Source organism: Panthera leo, chromosome D1 (assembly GCF_018350215.1).
Source record: "Panthera leo isolate Ple1 chromosome D1, P.leo_Ple1_pat1.1, whole genome shotgun sequence".
Classification (NCBI taxonomy): Eukaryota; Metazoa; Chordata; class Mammalia; order Carnivora; family Felidae; genus Panthera; species Panthera leo.
Genome location: NC_056688.1, coordinates 76711514 through 76734600, shown reverse-complemented (window position 1 = coordinate 76734600; position 23087 = coordinate 76711514). Strand labels below are relative to the sequence as shown.

The window sequence follows — 23087 nt, the reverse complement described above, 5'->3', positions numbered from 1 at the left end:
TAACCACTGATCTTTTAAGTGTCCCCATAGTTTTGCATTACCCCAGGATGTCATATAATTGAAATCACATTGTATGTAACCTTTTCAGATTGGCTCCATGGATTTAGTAATATGTATTTAAGGTTACCTCATCTTTTCATGGACTGATATTTCATTTCTTTTTAGCACAGAATAATATTCCATTGTCTGGATGTACCAGTTTGTATATCCACCTACTGAAGGACACCTTGGTTGTTTCCAAATTTTGATAATTATGAATAAAGCTGCTATAATTTTGGTAATTATAAATAAATTTGTGCAGGTTTTGTGTGGACATAAGTTTTCAACTTACTTGAGTAAATATAAATAACAAGGACTTCTGTATCCTATTGTAAAAGTATGATTAGTTTTGCTAGAAACTGATCAACTATCCTCCAAAGTGGTTGTACTATTTTGCATTTCCACCAGCAATTAATGAAAATTCCCATCGTTCTACATCCTTGTCAGAATTTTTCGTCAGTGTTCCAGATTTTAATCATTCTAATAGGCACCTAGGGATAGTTCATTGTCTTAATTTGCATTTCCCTAATGAGATATAATGTAAAGTATCTTTTCATATGCTTATTTACCATATTCTCTGATGTGTTATCTTTCAAGGTTTTGGCCCATTTTAATTGCATTTTTGTTTCCTTATTGTAGAGTTTTAAGAGTTCTTTACATATTTGGAATGCCGGTCTTTCATCACATGTACCTTTTGCAAAAAACTTCCCCCAGTCTGTGGCTTCTCATTCTTTTGACATTGTCTTTTTTTAGAGCAGAAATTTTTTTAATTTTAATGTAGTATATGTTTTTAACTATTTCTTTCATGGATCCTGAATTTGGTGTTGTATATAAAAAGTCATCACCATACTCAAGGTCATCTAGATTTTCTCCTACATTATCTCTTAGGAGTTTTATAGTTTTGCATATTACACATAAAGCTATGATTCTATTTGGAGTTCATTTTAGTGATGGATTTAAGGTCTATGTCTAGATTAATTTTTCTGCATGTGTATGTCCCCTTGTTCCTGGCACTATTTGTTTAGAAATCTATCTTTGCTCCATTATGTTGGTTTTGTTCCTTTGCCAAAAATCAGTTGACTATTTCTGGGCTATTCTCTTCCATTGATTTATTCATCTGTTTTTCTGCCAATAACACTATCTTAATTAGTGTAGCTTTATAGTAAGTCCTGAAGTTGAGGACTATAAGTTTTCCAGCTTTGCTCTTCTTCAATACTGTGTTAGCTCTTTGTGGTGTTTTGTTTTGTTTTGTTTTGTTTTGTTTTGCCTCTCCATATATGCTTTGGAATTGCTTTGTTGATATCCACAAAATAACTTACTGGATTCTGATTAAATCTGTATTGCATCTACAGATCAAGTTGTGAAGAACTGATAACTTGACAATATTAAGACATCCTATCCGTGAATAGAAAACTTCTCTATTTAGTTCTTCTTTGATTTTATTCATCAGAGTTTTGTAGTTTCCCTCATATAGATCTGGTACATATTTTTTATTTATACCTAAGTATTTAATTTTGGGGAATGCTAACATAAGTGATATTGTACTTTAAATTTCACTTCTTTATTACTTGCATATAGGAAAGCAACCAACTTCTGTGTATTAAACTCCTATCTTGAAATATTGCTATAATCACGTACTGGTTCTAGTTTTGTTGATTAGTTCACATTGTCTACATAGATGATCTTGTTGCCTGCAAACAAAAACAATTTCTTCCTTTTTAATCTGTATACCTTTAATTTCCTTTTTTTGTCTTAGTGCATTAGCTAGAAATTCCAATATAATATTGAAAAGGAGTGGTAAGAGGAGACCTCCTTAGCTTGTACCCGATCTTTGTGGGAAAGCTTTGTGTTTCTCAAGTATGGTGTTAGCTGTAGATTGGATGTGGCTCTTCTTTATCAAGTTAATGAAATTCCCCTCTAGTCCTAATTTACTAAGAGCTTTTATCATGAATGTGTGTTGGGTTTTGTCAAATGCTTTCCTGTGTCAAGTGATATGATCATGTGATTTTTCCTTTTTTATCCTGTTAAAGTGATGGATTACATTAACAGATTTTTGATTATTGAACCAGCACTGCATACCTGGAATAGATTTCAATTATGGTATATAATTCTTTTTCTACATTGATGGATTCAGCTTGCTAATATTTCGTTAAAAATTTTTGCATCTTTGCTCACGAGAGAGATTGGTCTTTCATTTTCTATTCTTGTAATGTCTTTGGTTTTGTTAGTAGGGTAATGTTGATCTTACAGAATGAGTAGGGAGTATTTTCTGTGCTTCCATCCTCTGGAATAAACTGTATAGAACTGCTTTTCTATCTTTTTTTTTTTTTACAGTTCATTTATTTATTTAGAAAGAGAGAGTACATTATTGGGCTAGGGGCAGAGAGAGGGAAAGAGAGAATCTTCACTGTCAATGCAGAGCCTGACATGGGGCTCAACCTCACAAACCCACAAGATCATGAACTGAGTTGAAATAAAGAGTCAGATGCTTAATTGACTGAGCCACCCAGGCACCTCGGTATAATTTCTTTGCAGAGTTGACCAGTGAATCCATCTGGGTCTGGTGATTTCTGTTTTAGAAGGTTATTAATTACTGATACAAGCTCACACACACACACACACACACACACACACGTGTGTGTGTGTGTGTGTGTGTGTATGTATATGTAATATATATGTGTATGACATAAATATGTATGTATATGTAATATATAAAATATGTAGGTTCATATAGGTTTATTCAGATTGTTTCTTCTTATATGAGTTGTGACAAATTACATATTTTGAAGAATTGTTTGATTTCATCCAGGTTATCAAATTCATGGCATAAAGTTGGACATAATATTCCTTTATTATCTTCTTTAATGTCCATCGTATCTATAGTAATGTCCCTTCTTTCATTTCTGATATTAGTAATTTGTGTCCTTTCTCTTTTTTCTTAGTTAGCTTCTCTAAAGGCTTACCAATTTTATTGATCTTTACAAAGAGGCAGCTTTTGGTTTTATTGATTTCCTTTACTGAATTTCTATTTTCAAATTCATTGATTGCTCCTTCCATTCTTAATATTTTTTCTGCTTACTTACATTTGGTCTTCTTTTTACAGTTTCCCAAGGTAGAGCCTTACGTTACGGATTATAGATCTTTCTTCATTTCCATCAAATGCATTCATTACTATACATTTCGCGCTAAGTACTTCTGTTACCACATACCGCAAGATTTTGATAAGCTGTGTTTTCTTTTTTTCTTTTTTTTATAAGCTGTGTTTTCATTTCCATTTTGTTCAAATATTTTTATATTTAAATTTCTTGAGATTTCTTCTTTGACCCACATGTTATTTAGAAATGTGTTGTTTAATCTCCATATGTATTTTGGGATTTTCCTGCTATCTTTCTGTTACTGATTTCTAGTTTAATTCTATTGTGGTCTCAGAACAGACATTATTTGTTTCAATTATTTTCAATTTGTTAAGGTATGTTTTCTGGCCCAGAATATGGTCTGCCTTACTGACTGTCTCATGTGAGTTTGAGAAAAATGTGTATTCTGCTCTTATTGGGTAAAATAGTCTCCTGATGTCAATTATATCCCATTCATGATGATGTTATTTAGTTCAACTTTGCCCTTACTCATTTTCTGCCTGTTAGAGTCTGTTCCTTTTTATTGTTAACCCTTTAAGAAACTGCCAAACACTGTTCTAAAATGATTGTACTATTTTACATCTCCACCAGCAATGAAAGAGAATTACAGCTTCTTGACATCCTCACCAACACTTGATATGTATTCCTAATTTTAGCCATTCTAATCTGTTGTGGTAGTATCTCACTGTTTTTGATTTGCATCAAATCACTGTGATGGTCAGTGTCTTTAAATGCATGTTCTTATCTCAGACTTACAAGCATTAATATCTAGGTATTGCTAGAAATCAACCATTCAACCCTGCAAAGCAAGCAACTTCTGTGCTTCCCAAAGTCATCCCAGCTATGCCATTTAATTAAAAATTAGGCATATCTTTAATTATAAACCAGTCATAATCCCATTCTTATTTAACTTTCAGGCATCAATGCCCCCCTCCATGCCAGTTTTTGGGGAGGTAGCGGTCTTATTTATGAAGACTTCCAAAAGGCTGTTAAAATCCAAGAAGATGAAGATACAGACTTAATAATGGCTACCACTAAAGAACACTCACTACGTCTAAGGTGCTGTGCTGGATATTTTACATGCGTCATCAGAATTCACCAGGTAAGCATTACAGTCCCCATTTTACAGATGAAGAGACTGGCTAGCGCAGATCTTAAAAATTCATACAATTATGAATTAATAAAGAATGGTAACAGGTAAGGTGAGCATGTCCAGGAGCCATAGAAGCCTAGGCCAGTGCTTCTCAAACTTGACCACCCTAGGATCTCATTGAAATGCAGATTCTAATTCAACAGTTCTGTTGAGGGAAGATTGCAGATTCTGCATTTCTAAAGGGCTCCCTAGTGATACAGATTCTACTGGCCTCCTTACCACATATTGAGTAGCAAGGGCCTATCTTTACCCCCTCACAAGGTCCAGTCAGATAGGGCCAGCATTTGGTGTGCTTGAAGGCAGCCTACTGGGAGTCAATAAACTGCTTCCTAAACATGATATAAAACAGGTGTTGAGTAGGAACCAGCTGAGTACCTGCTTATCACTTAATATGTCACATAAGGAAGTTAATAGCTGTCCACCACCAGGGCCAAAGACTAGAGCAGAGGACAATCCCAGGGGAGAATACTGGAAGAGAAATGACTCAAGCTCACCTACACAATTTTGTTTCTATCAATGGGCCAACTCTTACATAAGGATACAGAGCAATCCTCTTCCTCACATGGGGAAAAAGATGCACCTTTCAAAGATGTGAATGAAGCAGGAAGCCTGAGAATGGGATTATAAAATGGACAATGGTTGAGATTTTAATAGCCGGGCTGATCTACAAACATACATGGACAACTGAAAAAGTTCTTAACCTCAGTGGAACAAAAAATATATGTTGTACGGGTAAAAGAATAACCAGAGTGCTATGATTTCACATATTCAAGGGATAAGAGTTCAACCAAATCTATTGTAAGAGCAATGTGAAGACAATATAAGGGTTTAAGTCAGGGACAGAGATAATATGACTTGCATTTAAAAATATATCCTTTGGAGGGTAAACAGTAAGGTGGCTAGCATGGCAGCAGGGAGGCCAATTAAGAGGCTATCACTACTACTGTTCTGTAAAAATGATCCCCAGACCAGCAGCATCAGGGTTACCACAAACTGGAAGAAATACAAACTGTATTTTCTTAGGACTATCCTTAGACTTACTGAATCAGGAAGTTTGGAGTTGGAACCCAACAATCTGTGTTTTAATGATTCTGATATACACTGAAGTTTGAGAACTACTGGGCTATGAAATGGTCCCAATAGGAAATCATGAGCAGTTGTGCTACAGTAAAGGCAGTGAGGAAGGAGAGAAATCATTTCAAAGATATTTTGGAAATAAAAACAGGACTAGACTAATGGCCTGAGACACACTGAATATTATTCTTAATGTCTTTAGTGGACAGGGTAAATGAGATCATTGATGAAAATGTATGACACTGGGGGAAAAAAAAAGAGTTGGGCCTGGGAACAGGACAGAAAATGAGCTCAGTTTCAGGTATGACATGTTCAGGGAGCCTGTAGGACATCCGCATAAAGATGCCCAGTGGGTAGCTTAATAAATGAGTCTACAGCTCCAGAGAAAAGATCGTGGATCATGACAAAAATTCAGGAGTCATCAACATAGGGAGAGAGTTAGTCACAGAGGAGTATATGACACAGCCTCGAGCAGAGCGTTTCAACTTTTCTTCTGCTATGACAGATGATGAATGGCAACCATAGGAGGCACACTCCTAGGAGCACACTCAGATTGAAATGAAAACCAAACATACACACTATGAACAAAAGCAACTGACCACATAAAGCAGAGTGTTCCTAAGCTGTTTTTATAGGACATACCTTCATAAGCATTTTAATAGTGAATGATTAGTAAAACTATCTGTTAATACTCTCAAATCATCATTTTTTGAGGGAAAAATATATATGACTAACATAAAAACTATGTAAAACTATATTTTACAAGTCAAATTCAGAGCTCTACTAGTAATATGAGAAAGCACACATTAATAAAAAATAACTCATTTTATGATTAAAAAGTGTAGCACATAATATTTATATTTATTCATGATGTTAATATAAATAATCTCGCACATGTTATTTGGCTGATCATATTGCCTTTGATTTGGAATTGTAACTAGAATGCATTCTCATTTCTAGGCTATGCAGAGATAAATGCATATGCATGCTTTCTTCACCTGTTATTAAAAATGTATCCATGGGTGAAATCAAGGAAACAAACACAACTATAAATCCACAGTTGACTAATAATATCACAAAATTGCTGTAACTATCAATGACACACCAATAACCATAGTCCATAGATACTTTCAGCAAATATAAAATAGGCAATGAATTATAAGCAAGTCACTTCCAGCTAGCTGTAATCCCACCTTTCCTCACACAATCAAGCACATACTACTGACACACAAATGAGTTTGACATCCTTATAATGGTAATTCGGAGGTGAGTCTATTTCAAAAAGTAAATCACTTGCAAGTGCTTGTAACTTAATGCTTTATGAATAAGTGAGTGGTTTTGACATTATGTCATGATTGATTCTGACACTGTAATGTGTCATACCACTGAGGTCAGGAAGTACTAGGCTAGAAAGAGGATTGTAGTGAGAGCACAGAAAAATAATGGGGACAAAACTGAAGACCATCAATTTTGAACTGTTAGAGGACTAGAGAAGTGATCTGGGAGGGAGGAGGAGAATAGAGCTAAAAGGATGTCACAGAAGCCAAGAGAAGCGAAACATTCAAGGAATGAGTGGCCAACAGTGTCAGTATCGTGTTGACAGAATAAGTAAACTCAGAAATGGCAGTGACAGAGTCACGGACAACCACCATTAGGCTGCACTGATTAGTGATTGAGAGCGTAAGTCCCAGAGCCCAACTGCCTGCCACATATGACCTCTGCAGCTTTTGCAATATTCATGACCTCTTTTGGAGCTTATATTCTAATGAGAGCAGACAGCAGAAAATACATGACAGATAGACAGATACACAAGTAATCAACACATAATTGGATCTTTCAGCATCAGAAAGAAAAAAAAGCTATGGAACAAATATAAAACCTGCTGCCTTCTAGGAGCTTACCATCCAGGCAGAGTTAAAGGAAACGTGTCTAGGTAGAATGTGAACTGGAAGTTGATGCTAAATGGGTCCTGAGTGACACAACTGGGACATGCAAGTTCAGAGGATGGACTCACCATGTCCCCGAGAGAGGGTGGTTAAGCAAAGGGCTCTGACCAAATCTTAAAGGAAGGCTAGCAGCGGATAAGTACAGAGGAAAGGAGAAAATTTGTGAGATGGGGGCAAAATTGAAAGGCCTGTAGGGTACACTGAGCCTCCCCATTTGGCTGAAATGAAAGGGTTAGGTAGAAAAACGGTGGCAGACAAGTGGGTAAATTAAATTGGGGTCAGAGGGTAGAGAACCCTGAATGGGAAACTAAGGAAACTTATGATACCCTGAAGGCAGAAAGATTTAAGGTTTTTGAAATAAAAATACAAGGTATTGAAAGATACCACTTTAAAAAGGAAAACATGCACTTAAAAAAGACTGTAAATTTTCAACACCCAAGAGCACTTTATACCAAAGCTGTACCTCAACTGAAAGCAAAAATTTTAACATACGCTAAGAAAACTCTCGAAATCTACTTCATGTCGTCCTACAAAATCAACTGATAATGAACACTGTTTTATCAATAATTTTTTCTGAAAAGATCAATGCACAGAGACTTAATTTTTTCCATTCTCTCTACTGCACAATTGATGCAATTTCCCTCCGGTCATTCCATCGCTAATAACCACAGAAGATCTAACAGATGCAGCCAAACTTAACGTAATCCCAAAATGTGCTCCTCGTTTTCCAAGAGATTCCACATGATACAATAACCAAATCCACTGCAGAAGCCATTTGAAGAAGAGCTACACTTATTTTTACACTAAGAGCTTTTTGGATATAGTTTTTATTAGTAAAGGTGAAAATCCAACCCTAGCAAAAAGGGTATTGAGGTGGGGATGGGGAGCTCACATTATTCATGAGTTTTTGTTTTCTGGTTGTTTTTTTGCTTTTGTTGTATATAAAACAGTGAAATTTATGAATGTGATGCTTAAGCAACAACCTGAGCCTTCCTTGAAAAGAAGACAGGTAAATACTCCAGATTACAGGTAAACTGAAAACAATTTATCTTTTATCTTCCCTTCTCACTAAGCGTTGCAGCCGCATGAACAACTCTATTAAATAATTTTCTGTTACCTAGGGCCTCGACTCTGCCACTCTAGATTCTTTCTCCCTACCTAGGAGGATTGCAGTCTTCCAAGAACTATTCACAAGTGTGATTATCATACTTTTATTCAACTGCTCTGCACTTCAGAGGCTTTCCTTTCAACCAGGATCTGGCACAAAAAAAAAAAAATCTCTTTGAGTTAATAGTGATTGGAGCCATAAATCAATGAAGTCCTCCTCTCTGTTCAATCCAATTTTTTAGTTCAAAACAGACACCGATTCCGTAACTCTTGACACCAGCTCAGGCAACCATACACTGTGGGTTTTCTCAAAAAGTCCCACTTTCAATTTGCCCTAAATCATAGTTCCTGTAAAGCATACTCTACACTTGTTAAGCCAACATGGCTCAATTTTTTCAATACGGTTATCATAGTAACTACAGAATCTGGAAATTAGAGGAAACTTTCTGAAGCCAGCTAGTTTAGCCAACTGATTTATACCTGGTCAAGGTTACAAAGCAGGTGTAATTATGCAAATGTTCTCAAATGGATTCCCTTCATCCCCTGCCTGCAAATGCCCTCCCTGAACTCAAGATGGAAAATGGCCTCCACTGGGCACCATATCCAGGGCTGTGTGTGAAAAATACAACAATGAAGTAGGTGTTATTCTCATCACATTATAAATAAGGAAAGTGATATGCCAGGAGGATTAATAACTCCTGCTAAGTGAGGGGGAGATTCAAACTCACATTTCTTCCACCTAAGCTTGTCCTCCTTCCCCTATATCATGCTGCCTTTCTTCTTCTGTGTTTTTTCTTAAATATTCACTTATTTTGGGGAGAGCACATATTGGGGAGGGGCAGAGAGAGGAGGACAGAGGATCTGAAGTGGGCTCTGTGCTGACAGGAGAGCAGTAAGCCAGATGTGGGGCTCAAACCCATGAACCATGAGATCATGACCTGAAGCAAAGAAGGGTCGCTCAACCAAATGAGCCACCCAGATGCCCCTTCTTCTATGATTTTTTATGTCTCCATGGGCTCCCATCCTCCTCCCTTTCTCCTTCCCATCCCTTCCCACTGACAATGAAGTGTCTAGCAAAAGAACAGCCCAGATCACTCTACACTGAATTCCACTGTCAACCATCACATCCTCATTTGCACAGAACTTTCAACTTGTGTTTTTTTTTTTTTTTTAATTCAACTCTTAAGTATGAGCAAAGAGCCAGATTCAAACATGTGGGGGAAGCTTCTATTATAAAAGCCACCAAAGTAAATCAGTAGAAACAAGGACTCCATTAAGAGAAGAATATTTCAAATGAACTATCATTAATGTCTTCAGAGAACAATGGTACTGCATTCATGAAAGAAAAACAATATGCTATGAAAAAACACGGAGAAAAAGTGGTCTTGAAGTATAAAAAGGACAGCAGAAATGAAAAGTTTCTGAAGAAATGAAAAGGGTTGGAAGATAAAATATAAGAAATATATTTATTTCTTGGATATTAGATCAAAAGTGATAAAATACATGAAAATAAGAAAGAAAAGAGTATTAGACAACTAGGGAGTATGGGATCAAAACAACAGAAGAGCCAGAAAGAAGAGACAAAAGACATATGGGTGAGGGGATGGGACAAGTCAGCAAAGACAATTCAAAAACATTTATGACTTGGGGCGCCTGAGTGGCTCAATTGGTTAAGAGTCTGACTCTTGATTTCAGCTTAGGTCATGATTTCATGGGTCGTGAGGTCAAGCCCCATGTTGGGCTCCACACAGGGCATAGCGTCTGCCTGATTCTCTCTCTCCCTCTCCCCCTGCCTCACTCGCACACACTCTCTGTCAAAAAAAAAACAAAAAAAAACAAAAAAAAAAAAGAGAAAAACATTTATGGAGTTGAAAGCTATGAGTATCTAGATTGAAAAGGTCCACTAGGTGCCCAGCAGAATGAAAGAAAACAGGACCTCTGTTATCATGAAATTTAAAATGGGATTTCAACTCCAATGTTTATAGCAGCGTTTTCAACAATAGCTAAATTATGGGAAGAGCCTAAATGTCCATCAACTGATGAATGGATAAAGATGTGGTTTATACATACAATTGAATACTACTTGGCAATGAGAAAGAATGAAATCATGCCATTTGTAGCAATGTGGATGGAATTAGAAGATATTATGCTGAGTGAAATAAATAAGTCAGAAAAGGACAGATATCATATGTTTTCACTCATATGTGGATCTTGAGAAACTTAATAGAAGACCATGGTGGGGAAGGGAAGGGGAAAAAAATAGTTACAGAGATGGAGGGAGGAAAACCACAAGAGACTCTTAAATACAGAGAACAAACTGAGGGTAAATGGGGGTGAGAGGGGAAAATAGGTGATGGGCATTGAGGAGGTCATGTGTTGGGATGAGCAATGGGTATTGTATGTAAGTCAATTTGACGATAAATTATATTTAAAAATTGGATTTCAAAACAGAAGATAAGAAGTCAGAAAGGTGTTAGATTTCTCAAATTCCATAATGGAACCTAGAAAACAGTGGAATAATTCCTCCAAGCTTCTGAGAAAAAAAAAATTATTTACAACCAAAAATACAGTGGCTTTTCAAATTATCAGGCAAGGATGAAGGTAACATTATTTACTAGACATATTATCTTTTGCTTATTATGTGCCAGATAGCTTTTCAAGCAGTTTTTAAAGTATCAACCCACTTAACAAAAGAAAGAAGTTTTCAGAGAAGATCTCAAAAGTTTTTCTCCCATGTACCATTTCTCATGTAATTAATGGAAAATGTATCCCACCAAGCCAGAGCAGTAAATCAAGACAGAGTATGCGTGGTTTTCAGGAACAGGGGCTACCACCCCAAGGTGATGCAAAAGGGATCCCCAGAATCATGGTGCAGAGAGAGATTCCCCAGACATGAGCTGTGTGACAAGCCTAGAAATCAACCATCCTTTGGGTTGAGTATTGATATAACTGGTGAGAGCTTAGGGATAAATTATGATAAATCCACAGCAAATTAAGCAATAAAATGAATGACTCAATGATTGTTAATGACAGGTGAACGAAGATCTGTGCAAGAAAGGAAACCAAGTACACTTGATAATTCATTCATCAGTAGCACGCGCACAGTCATGGTAACTCAAACTAACAGAACTAATTTAATGAAAAGATATGTGGTGTGTGTATTAAAGACAGCCAAATCTCCATCTTATATGGTGGGAAGTCAATAAAAAATGTCAAAATTGGAAATATGGAGAGGTAGCAAAGAAGCATGCTATTTAGAGATATGGATGAAAACACCAAAAGAATCTCTTAAAAGCACTGGAAGTGGTTGTCTCTAGGGATAGAAAATGGGGAAATTCTCCAAGGGGATTAATCTTCTTTGTAAAATCTCCTAGAACCATTTGATTCTTTAAACTACATGTATGTATACATTTCACAGAAATACAAATTGATTTTTTGGTGTCCACAGATTTTTTTCATTGAGGCAGCAAAGTATGAGAGTTAAAAATTAGCAGACTGCTTGGGTTCTAATATTGGCTCTTATAACTATTTGACCTTAGGAAAATTGCTTTAAAAAAAAAAAATCTCTGTCTGCCTCAGTTTCCTCTTGCATAAGAGTAATAATATCTTCCTCAAAGAGTTTTGTGAAGATTAAATACATATAATCTGAACAGTATGTAGCTCAATGCATGTCTATAAATCATTTTTATTTGTGCAAATACAATATTTGAAGTGTTCTATATCATTCTAAATAATAAAAATAGGGGCGCCTGGGTGGCTCAGTCGGTTAAGCGTCCGACTTCGGCTCAGGTCACGATCTCACAGTCTGTGAGTTCGAGCCCCGCGTCAGGCTCTGGGCTGATGGCTCAGAGCCTGGAGCCTGCTTCCAGTTCTGTGTCTTCCTTTCTGTCTGCCCCTCCCCCGTTCATGCTCTGTCTCTCTCTGTCTCAAAAATAAACATAAAAAAAATTTTTAAATAAATAAATAATAAAAATAAAGATAAAACGGTGTATCATTTCATTCCAACTCCATATTACATTTATTAGCCAAAATTATAATTTTAAAAATTCTAAGAACCAATAAGCTAACATTCTAAATAGCAGTGATTTATTAGCAAACCCTTTGATAACTGAATATAGTTGATTAGTATGGTCACTTCTTCAATGTCTATTCAGTAAAGTATAGAAGGTTCTTCAATATTATATCCACTTAAAGAATATTTACAGCCCTTAATATTCCAACCTTCCTCTACTTAGTAATTTGAGAAGTTGATGGCAAGTATTAATATGTCTTCTAGGGGAAAATGAATTAACTTTCATTTATAATTCTTCCCTTTACCAAAAAGGAACTATTTAAAAATCTGTCTTCATATTTTGTGAACGCTAATTTTTTTAGTATTTTTAGGGCAAATATAAGTATGAGTTAAAATTCATTCATCAGAAGTATGCTGAGGAAAAAGGGCAAGGATCCGCCATTGCCCTCAAGACAGAATGTCATGTCCCCTCATGTAGATGAGTACTCTGTCTGCCGCCCATTTATCAGTCAGTTGGGTTACCAGCTAGAAGACAGATGATTCTTCAGCAACTTAAAATACTTCTCTTCACTGAGCTGCTGTTCGGTAAGGGATGTCAAAGGATGAGAATGTGCATACATAAGTTGTCAACTCAAGACGAATGTTTTATATGTTTTTTGTCCCAAACTGCCAAAGATGGTGCTAAAAATGAAATACACACAAAAAAGCAAACAATCCAATTAAAAAAAAATGGGCAAAGACCTGAATAGATATTTTTCCAAAGACGACATACAGATGGTCAATAGCACAGGAAAAGACGTTCAACATCACTCATCATCAGAGAAATGCAAATCAAATTCACAAAGAGACATCACCTCACATCTGTCGGAATGGCTAGTATCAGAAAGATGAGAAATAACAAGTATTAGCGAGGACGTGTAGAAAATGGAACTCTCCTGCACTATTGGGGGGAATGCAAACTGGTGCAGCCACTGTGGAAAACAGTATGGAAGTTTTTCAAAAACTTAAAAATAGGACTACCACACAATCCAGCAATTCTATTTCTGGGTATTTATCTGAAGAAGACAAAAACACTAACACAAAAAGATACATGCATCCCTAAGTTGACTGAAATATTACTTATAATAACCAAGATATGGAAGCAACTTAAGTGTCCATCAATATATAATAAAGACACACACACACACACACACACACACACACACACATCACAGAATATTATTCAGCCATAAAAAAAAAACAACAATGAAACCTTGCCATTTGTGACAACACACAGATGGACCTAGAGGGTATTATGCTAAGTGAAATAAGAGAAAGACAAATACTATATGATCCACTTAAATGTGTCATGTTAAAAGCAAATGAACAAAACAGAATCATAAACACAGAGAACAAAATAGTGTTTTTCAGAAAGGAGAGGTGTGAGGGGTAAGGGCAAAACAGATGAAGGGGATTAAAAGGTGAAAACTTCCAATTATAAAACAAGTCAAAGGGATATAAAGTATAGTACAGGAAATACAGTCAATAATTTTATAAACTTTAGATGGTGACTGATGGTAATTAAACTTATTGTGGTGATCATTTTGCAATGTATATAAATGCTGAATGGCTACTGTGCATCTGAAACTAACAATGTCATATGTCAACTATACTTTGATTTCTAAAAAATTAAAATACATCAGAATGCTCCAAGTATTAATGAGCCATATTTGAATATTCATGGTTGAGCCACATAATCCTGGGTTCCTCCAGCTGTACAAAGGGACCACTAATGAAGACATTCTCATGATACTAAAGCAGCCCCCTGGACAGTAATCTTTCTGTTTCCTGAGGCAGCTTGCAATACTACCTGTCAAATCTAATTACCAGCAAAAGAACAGAAATCTATCACTTGTCTAGTACCTTGTTAATATGCCCCCAATGAGCCAATGTGAAATGGGTAGTCCACTTGAAAAAAACAGGGAGACAGTGTCAATGGTGCTCATCAAGGTCTGGGTGTCAGAAAGAATACTGTAATAAAACCAAGTAATGATTTCTGAATGAAGATATAATGGGCCAAGTTTGCTAAAATTAAATTCAGTCACAGGTGATCGTGTTTTCTAATACTTGTGTGGACTACTTAGGTACTGCTTCATAAAAACATTTTGGGAAGTTGTATGTGAGCTTTTAATCTACATAAAATGTATGGACATAACTAAAGTGTCAGGCTGTGCATCTGAAAATTAAGAAGAGCATTTTACTTTTGACTCATCTGGAGAAACCCTAGTTCCTCATCTGTAGCATTTAACTTAATCATAGCATCTGTTAGCGTATCAAGAAAAAAAGTTCCAGTCGCAGCAGAGTAACATTTGTGCATTTGGTATCATGCGGATAGCAGGGGGTAGAGAAAATTTGGAAGAAGGGGAGGGAAGGAAGGAAGAAAACACTGGGAGGAATATTGTAAACTGTAGATAATTCCTTCTGCTATTTCCCTTCACTTCAAAGAGTTTTTGCCATAAAATGAGAGTTTGAGATGGAGGATGGAAATCTGTTACTGCTGAAAGCAGACTCCATTCCTCCTTTATGCTTCTAGTAGCACCGGTATTTTACTGAATCTACTTTTAATGTTGAAAGACACCATATTTATTTCTGGTTATCTTCAATGTGGCTCCAAAACACAGTACACTCTTCTGGTGCGTGACTAAAGAAACCTCAATCTCTTCTAATTCTGCAGGAAAACCTGATTCTGTTCGACTCACTGAGTGTCACTGCTCTTCTTTCTGCCATCTTGTCCATCTCAATAAATAGCCCTTTGGTTTTGACTCTCACCAAAAGCCTTAGAATCATCAGTCTTTGACCTCATTGTCTCTCATACACTTAATCCATCAATAAATCCTTTGGGTTCTAAATTCAAAATATTGCCCAAATTAACCATGTTCAATACCTCCAGTGCTACAACTATAGTCTGCCATCATCTCCCACATAAGCTATCGCAATATCCTCCTCTCTGGTCTCCCTGCTTCCACTTTTGACTCCTGGTGGTCTAAAAAACTCACAGAAGCAGAAGTAATCCTTTCAAATATACAAGTCTAATCAGGTCACTACTTTTTATTTTATTTTTTTTTTAAGAGCAAGATTAAGAGAGAAAAAGGGTGAGCGTGAGCGGGGGGAGAAGGGCAGAGGTAGAGAGAATCTTGAGCAGACTCTATGCTCAGCTTGGAGCCCAATGCAGGGTTAATCCCATGACCCTGGAATCATGACCTGAACCGAAATCATGAGTCAGATGCTCAACTGACTGAGCAACCCAGGCACCCTTGCCACCGTTCTTCTTGATCACCTGCTCCAGTCACCTGGGTTTACTCAAAGTTCCTTTAGGACCTCCACCCTTGGGGACTTCACACTAGCTACGCCTTCTGCCGGGAACAGTCTTCTCAGATTCCTGTGTGGTTCGTCTCTTCACTAGCTGAAGTCTTTCTCAGATATCACAGTTTTACATCAAAGAAAAACCTCCCTTAATCCTTCACTCTAGTTTCTTATCCTGCTTTAGTTTTTCTTCTTGGTATCACTGATTGAAAGCATATCATATACTTATGTGCTCATTTGTATTGTCTAACTTTCCAGCTTCAGGGAATCTGCTTAGTTTCCTGCTACACTCACCATATCTAGAACAAATTTTGTCAGTAAGCATCTGTTGACTAAATGAACTGAGAAATTACACTGAGCTGTATTTTGCAGGAGATTTAAAGGATCTGATGTTAATTTTGATCATACATAAATCATATCTCAGAACTTACTGCCTACATATGACTCCACTCTAAAGCATATGATCAGGATAACTCTATTCAAACTTAATTTAAAGACAAATGCGCTAAGCCGGGAGCATTTCTTCACTGATATAGGCTGGGTTCCCAAGAGCCAGGCAATCTAAATTCTGGAAGATAAATCATTTCTGGGAAAACAAAAAAATAATGGTCTTTTAACTATAGTAGTATCAAGAAACTCTTACCCGGTAATTTTGTATCTTCTCTTCTCGGTAAAACACCAGTATGACCATCATTCTTCTACTCTATACAGGGACTGCATTCCAAACTCCTTAGTAGAGCATTCAAGACTTCCTGGATACCAGCCCAGCCCACCCACTGGATCCCTCCTGGAAGCATTTTCATTTTCTGTTTCTCACTAACCTTATTATCCAGCACAATCACATTATACTCTATTCCCCAAAAAGACCATGGACAAATACACCTCTGTGACTTTGCTCATGCTATTCTTCTGCCTCACACATCTACCCCTGATACCCATTTGGCAAACCCCTGTTTGTCCCACAAAATTCACATAAAATTAGATCACTTCTTATAAAACTTTCCCTGACTCCAATTATAGCAAGTACACTTGCTTTAGAATGATTACTCCTTCACAACACAATAGAATTGTGAAGTTACCAAAAGTTTATCCATCACAGATTATAACATCATCAAGCATGGGGATGACACCTTATTCATTCTTGAATGAATGCAGTATTTGGTGTATAAGAGATGCTCGACAAAGGTGGTAAGGGTGTTAAACCTTGTTTTTCCTGCTTGAACAGGCACAATACAAGATATTCATTGCTCAAAACCAGAATTACTTTAGGTCCAAGTTTCTCTCATTTCAGGGGTATTCTTTTCTTACTCCCCTGACTGCTGGCCTACATTTGATCCCAAGAGTTTACTCCTCTGAGTTCTCTATTTCCTAAGCTTGGACCAAACTCTTGCTTCTCTTAATGCTCCAATTGGTAATAATTATGGCTACCATTTTCTGACCCTCTAACTCTGCCCAGGCTTCATAGACTTTCTCATTTAATAACTGTACAACCCATGAGGTAACAAAATCAATTCATAAAGGGTAATTGTCATGGTTAATCTTATATGTCAACTTGACTGGACCAGGAGGTACCCAGATATATGGTCAAACATCATCCTGGTGTGTCATGTGAGGCTGTATCTGGTTGATATTAGTGTCTAAATCAATAGGTTGAGGAAAGCAGATTGTAAGCTGCAATGTGGGTGGGCCTCATCCAATCAAATAAAAGCCTGTATAAAACAAAAGTATGACCCTCCCTCAAGTAAGAGAGACTTCTGCTTGACAGCCTTCACACTGCATCATTGGTTCTTTCTGACAGATGGCTTTCAAGCTAAGACATCATCAGTTCTTCCTGATTCTATGCTTTCAGCCTTTGGACTTCAATTAGGAAATTGGTTCCATTGATTTTGGACATGGCCATCCCCCATAATCATGTGAACCAATTCCTTATAATAAATCTCTTTTTAAATATAAATGTCTGTGTGTGTGTGTGTGTGTGTGTGTGTGTGTGTGTGCACGCGCGCGCGCACGTGTGTGTGTTTTTATCTCCCCTACCGGTTCTGCTTCTCTGGAGAAAGCTAATACAGTGAGGAAACTTTACCAAGTACACATTGCCAATAAACTACAGAAAAAGAAATCCAACAAAAGTCTGTTTCCAAAGTCTACACTTTAACAAACACCGCCCATGGGATATAATAAAGAAACAACTTTTATTTTTCTCCTGACTCTAAAGAAAGATATTTCTCTTGCCCCTGGATGAAATCTTGGTCTTTGTCAAGTTCCATAACTTTTTTCCTTACTCTCAGATAACAGAAAGTCCTGTGAACAACTGTCCAGCCCCAGACATTAATGCAGACTCCAAACTTCTTTCAACATCTAGTCACTGCTGGGGTCTGCTGGGGTTGGGCACTTATAGTGGGAGAAAGGGACATGGTCCCTTCTCTTGTCCCACCTACATATCTCCCTTTTCCCAGGTGGCTATTTTTGCTCTCCTTCCAGGATCAGACTGACAGAAGATACTAAGATATGTGTATCTCCCTTAAACTTTCCATATCCTTAAAGTGGGTGAGGAATTCAAGAATCATGAAACTGGCTCTAAAATATCTACTTAGAAGTATCCTCTTAGTGGTATGGCATCTCAGTTTGAAGTTGTATACTTATTGTACCTTGGGCCCACACTAGAAAATGAAGAGTCCCATTCTATCTTCTTATAGGGGACACTCTTGTCCCTTTCCTACATCTTCTTGGGCCTTACCATTTTGTCACACACCTGTTCGATTGTGCACTTCCAGTATCTACATCTTTGAGCCTGAAGGGCAGGTGGCAGTAGACCAGAGCTGGAAATTAATTTTTCCTGGAGCAGCCATCCACCAATGACTCACCCCTGGGTAAGATACACCAAGAGGACAGTTTCCAATTGGGATTGAGCTCCTGTTGTCTACAATTGTAACTCACGTCTCTTATGTGAAGCACCAAAAACTGGCCATCTTCCCCTTCCTGTCTGACTCTACCAATCCCTTATCAGTGTTTCCTGTGCTTGTCTCCTAAAGAAGAACCCAAGAACTCAAGTCTCTTGCTCACAGTCTGCTTTCGGGGGAACCCAAACTCAGATACTCTTAAACTCTTAATCATTCTGCTACATTGTCATTGTTTTGACACACCAGGTCCTTCCCTCCCTTCCCTTTCACCCACAGCCCAGAGCAAGAGCCAGAGGAAAAAGGTAGTCACTTATGAGAGCAGTCAACTGTCCACTGGAAGATGGTTATAGGTTCCACAGTCTAGCAAACTGAGCACTTTCAGGTCACTGACAGGTTGATACCATGAATATACCTGATCCCAGGAAGTCAGGCTGAGACCTGCTCTATATTTCAGGCTGACCAAGCAGTCACACCATGGTGATACTTTATGCTACCTGTGACCTCCAAAGGCCAAAGTGAAGAGTTATGTTGCCTTTGAGAAGAAAGAAAAAAAAAAAGCCAACATTAGTAGATCCAACAGTATATCTGTCTCTAGGTCTTAACTGTCACCACTAAAGGCAACCCAGTGGGATTCATTTTCTACCTAGCTTTAGACTCAGATCAACAGCACTTCACTTCTGACTGTTAACTACATAGTGCAGAAGTAAATCCACCCAATGGAGCATTAATGTGTTTAAGTCAAGTCATACCAATTTCTATCTATCTTTGGTTTTCAACAAAAGCTAACACGTAATTATATAGAGATTGGTCAGTAGAGGTAAAAATTACATATCATGTGGGTATGAAGTGAAGGAACCTTAGAAAATAAATGCCATAAACATAAATGGGTAATATTGGACATTCGCTCGTTAACTGCTCTTTATGTACTGAACACTGAACTAGGCCACAGACATAAGAAAGGAATGTCTACTTTAAGGGAATCACAGCCTGGTAAGAAGACAGCTCCATAAAGAGAAGATGCTATGAATGTGCTAAGAATTGATATGGATTTAAGAATTCCTTACAACGGAGTGGAAAGAAAGGAGTATGTTTGAATGATAAGGGAACTGGGAACGTCCTCAGTGAGGAGGTAAAGCTTGAGTTGATTCTTAAAAGAGGAAGGAAATTTTTCTGAACAGTTAAAACCTAAAGAAATAGCAGCAGTACAAAATCATAAAAGTCAAGAGAGCATGGGGAGGTAACAAGGGTCAATAATGAATTTGAACAGGTAGGCACAAGCAAATAAAACCTTTTTTTTTTTTTTTTTTAGAAAGAACTGCATCTGTTTTAAAATTTCATTTTGCTACCCTATTCTTGTGGGCATATTTAAAAACAGAAAGAAACTGCAATCAGGAAACAATAATCAGATTGTTTCAGGAAACCAGAGGGAAAAGGAGGGAGAGGAGACACAGAATGACTACTACACAAATGGATGAGAGCAACTTCTTTAACAACACATCTTCATTTCCAGTTTCCCAGCTACAATGAACTGGTTTCCTCCTCCCACCCTGGATTTTGTCTAGATGTAATCTTGTCAAATTGCAATCCAATTCTCCCTCCAAATCTATTTCGGAAAGGGCATTTTACTAAGAAACTTTGAGTTTTGTTTTTAGCTCTGCAGTAGATGATTCAAGCAGAAAAGCCTATTTTGCCTTACAATATATCCTGAGGGCTTCCTAAGGAGAGCTGCTCTGTTTTTCAACCACTAAAAACAAAAACAAAAACAAAAACAAAGAAAAACAAGGCAATTACTTTCCTGGGAAACAAAGTCTGAAGAACACAGTTTATCAACCAACTTAAAGCTGAAGTGTCAGATTTAGAAGGTTAGTTTCTGTGAACAAGATAAACCCCTGCTAACCACAATATTGAAAATGTTGTGGGAAAATACTGATGCCTCCAACCATTCTTCCAAGACCAATCCCCCCACTGTTAAGGATACTCTCACTTGGCTCCATTAAAGGCTTAAGGACAACCCACAAGGCCTTTATTCTCTTTGTTCTTCATTTGTAGGCTGCATTTCCCCCTGTAAATTAGCTCATCCCCACCCAGCATGCCTGTCATTTCAGATCATGACCATCTTCTGCTCCCTTCCACATCAGAGAAAGGGAAGGAATGTGCTTCTGGAAAGCAATTCAGCAGATGCCTGAAGGCTGTGAGGCCTGCTTAGCAGCTCTCAGACATCTAGGCATCCCTGAGCTACTGCATCCCCCCTGAGTGGCCATCTCAGCACAGCTGGATTCTTTCAGAAATAGTTGTGAAATGTACTGTGAAAAGAAGGGATGGTAGAACTCCACTTAATGGCAAAGAAGCAGCTTACCAACCAGGCGGCACAGTTCAGCTTGTTGGTCTTTTCATCAATGATCATCAGCGTGTCTGCCACCTTTACAGCCAAGGAGTCAGCAACAAAGACAAGCTTGCCCAGACACTATTGAAAGTGGCTGGTGGGCAAAGATGACTATCCAGACAGCTCACAAAACTTCAGCTCCCTTCAGCAGGTGCATGCTTTCCTGTTATCCAATTTCCAGGCTTCCTTTTCACTCAGCCCATTCCCTCTGTGCAAAATCTTCCTTCTACAAACTGAGCAAATGTTACTATAACATCTCCTTTATTCAAGATACCTAATTTATGCATTTGTTTGCTGGGCACTAAATTTTTTTAAGCCAGCTATTAATTCATTCTGATGGTGCAATTTCCACAATGTAATTGCCTGGGTAGCAAGGAAATGGCTTTTTTTTTTTCCCATTGTGACATTTTTTCCAGGTACCATTATGAGTGTACCATTTAGTTTTGCAATTAGTCTTATATTAAACATAGTCTGGTTTCACAGAGACACATTTATTACTTTTGTTGCATCATGCTATAAAGAGAATTTTTTGGCATAGGCCTAATTCTCAGTAAACTTTGGTAGCTGAACGACCAGGCATATGAACAGGGAGTAGTTGCATATACATTCTATGCTCTTTCTTGCAACTGCTCCACTTACATGGACACATCTTTCTTTTTTTCCCCATGCCACCTGCTCTGCAAACCTCTGACCTTTGTCTACTCATCCTTATTTGTTAGCTTAAAAACAACCTGTTCATAATTTGGCTATTGTTGAGAGTGCTGCTATAAACATTGGGGTACAAGTGCCTCTGTGCATCAGTACTCCTGTATCCCTTGGGTAAATTCCTAGCAGTGCTATTGCTGGGTCATAGGGTAGATATATTCTTAATCTTTTGAGGAACCTCCACACTGTTTGCCAGAGCTGCTGCACCAGTTTGCATTCCCACCAACAGTGCAAGAGGGTTCCCGTTTCTCTACATCCTCTCCAGCATCTATAGTCTCCTGATTGGTTCATTTTAGCCACTCTGACTGGCATGAGGTGGTATCTCAGTGTGGTTTGGATTTGTATTTCCCTTGATGAGGAGTGATTTTGAGCATCTTTTCATGTGTCTGTTGGCCATCTGGATTTCTTCTTTAGAGAAGTGTCTATTCATGTCTTCTGCCCATTTCTTCACAGGATTATTTGTTTTTCAGGTGTGGAGTTTGGTGAATTCTTTATAGATTTTGGATACTAGCCCTTTGTCCATCAACTGATGAATGGATAAAGAAATTGTGGTTTATATACACAATGGAATACTACTTGGCAATGAGAAAGAAGAAATATGGCCTTTTGTAGCAACGTGGATGGAACTGGAGAGTGTTATGCTTAAGTGAAATAAGTCATACAGAGAAAGACAGATACCATATGTTTTCACTCTTATGTGGATCCTGAGAAACTGAACACAAGACCATGGGGGAGGGGAAGGGGAAAAAAAAGTTACAGAGAGGGAAGGAGGCAAACCATAAGAGACTCTTAAAAACTGAGAATACACTGAGGGTTGATGGGGGGGTGGGATGGAGGGGAGGGTGGGTGATGGGCATTGAGGAGGGCACCTGTTGGGATGAGCACTGGGTGTTGTATGTAAGCCAATTTAACAATAAATTTCATATTTAAAAAAAGTAACTTGTTCAAACCTTGCCAGGTCTCTAATCTCCAAACTAAGACCGAGAATTTGTTTTGACCATTACATCCCTAATTTGAAACATCTGACATAAAATTTTCATCATAATTGGATGATCAAGTAGCAGAAGCTGAATTATAAGATGACCATGTGTTCTATAGCAGTGTGTCCAGCAGGGCACCGTTTTACCAGTGACATCATTAATAAGCCCCCTCTTTCACTTTCAAAAATGTTACAAGGTAGATGTTACTACACAGTTGGCTTTATTATCAAATGTGGGAAGAGAAGTCTGTTCTATATTCAAAGAATTTTCATTTAAGGCTGAGCTCTAGCAGGTCCTTGTTTTGTCGCCTTGAGC

General features: G+C 37.7%; 1 protein-coding gene across 3 annotated transcripts in view; it reads right to left on the bottom strand.

The window, feature by feature from the left end:
* NELL1 (neural EGFL like 1) overlaps positions 1-23087 on the bottom strand; it is an 876810-nt gene that overhangs the window by 302547 nt on the left and 551176 nt on the right. The gene's annotated exons all lie outside the window — the stretch shown is intronic.